Source organism: Priapulus caudatus, unplaced genomic scaffold, assembly GCF_000485595.1.
Source record: "Priapulus caudatus unplaced genomic scaffold, Priapulus_caudatus-5.0.1 Scaffold293, whole genome shotgun sequence".
NCBI lineage: Eukaryota > Metazoa > Priapulida > Priapulimorpha > Priapulimorphida > Priapulidae > Priapulus > Priapulus caudatus.
In genome coordinates this window covers 260,615-262,290 of record NW_014577354.1, presented here as the reverse complement: position 1 = coordinate 262,290, position 1,676 = coordinate 260,615, and positions in this window count along the sequence as shown.

The window sequence follows — 1,676 nt, the reverse complement described above, 5'->3', positions numbered from 1 at the left end:
TGGTCTCTGCGGATTACAGCTGGAAAGTGGTACACGCTGGTTAATACATGAAGCCATCTTACAGTCACTGCTCTCACACCGATCTGCGAATAATATATAAGATGTGGAGATGCGTATAGGATAATAATTCGCGATGGGAATGAGAAGTATTGCGGCACAGCTGCGCTGAATTTCGTAAAAATACAAGGTGTAAATTCTCGCAAATGAGCTAGGTAAGGAAATCAGTGGGTTTCATGTGATGTGCACAGGCGCGTAATGAATTTAAATCTTTGATGCGGATTTAGCGTGCAATTAGTGCAACACCCGTTCCTGCAATTAATGCAACTGGATGACGAGCGAGTCACAGCTGCTGCGAACTATGGCTACTACTACGTGACAATTTTACATAAATTGCTAAATAGCTATCGGCTATTGCTATTGCTAAATATTTTACTAAATAGCTATCGGCTGCAAGCATCGGCTGCTGACACCTGCGCGCTCGCACGTTAGCATCGGTATAAGACCCAAGTTCATCGGCCTCACACACACGCACGCACGCACGCACGCACGCACGCCCACGCACACGCAACACGCACACGCACGCACGCACGCACGCACGCACGCACGCACGCACACACACAGCGCGCGCGCGCGCGAGAGAGAGAGAGAGAGAGAGAGAGAGAGAGAGAGAGAGAGAGAGCGAGAATCAGTAGACTCGTTGTTTACGAGCGTGAGATCGGCGAGATGCCCTATAGCGAGATAAAGAGCGAATACGATCAGGAGGTAGCACGGTGTGGGGGCAGAAGGAGTCAATTCCTAGTTTCTCAGGTAAAGTCTACGCCATTTTTGTCCGGTTTCCGGTTAATTTAAATCGGCGATTCCGAGCTTGGCGCTTCCCGATTGACTTCTTTTCCCGAATTACAAAAACATTTACCAGATAGGCCTACTTAAAATATACTATAAAACATATATACTATAAACTATATATATATGAATACTAAATATATTATACTATAAATATATTAATAATACATGTATTATATTATATTTAAAATGGTTCAAATCTTCGTCCTGAAATTAACAGTTCCCTTCCCCCACCTCCATAAAGGTTAGCTGTCAATCCATAGCAGCTATAGGAGGCTTGGAGCAAGCGCTGGGCGTTACCCAGCAAGTGATGTGTGAAGACCATCGATTTATAGATTAAAATCTACATCGTCTAGTTATAAATTGAACTATCGCTGCAGCTGTAACCAATGTTTCCAGGGCAACATTATTGTTTACTTTGCGAGGTGTGAGGCAAGGATAAAATCTTAAAAATCTAGCAGTAATCTCGCGCTTCGGTACTTACATGTGCACGCACATTGTCGACGCCTTACTGAAGCGAATTATTTTTCGAAAACAATTTGATAGATAATAATAACATTTTAAAGTATAGACTACGTAAATCCCCTCGTGATGTATTGTGGCACCTACGACGTGTTGCTATGGTGGGACACTGACCTGATCAATTGAATATATTATATGTAGTTACCATTATACGTAATTACATAAACTTAAGTAATACGTTTATCACCAATTACATTAATAAGTAATAAATGATAATAATATGATCAATCTATACATAATATATAATAATAAATATTTTACTCATTAATGATACGTTTTAATATAATTATCAATATATTAATAATACTCTA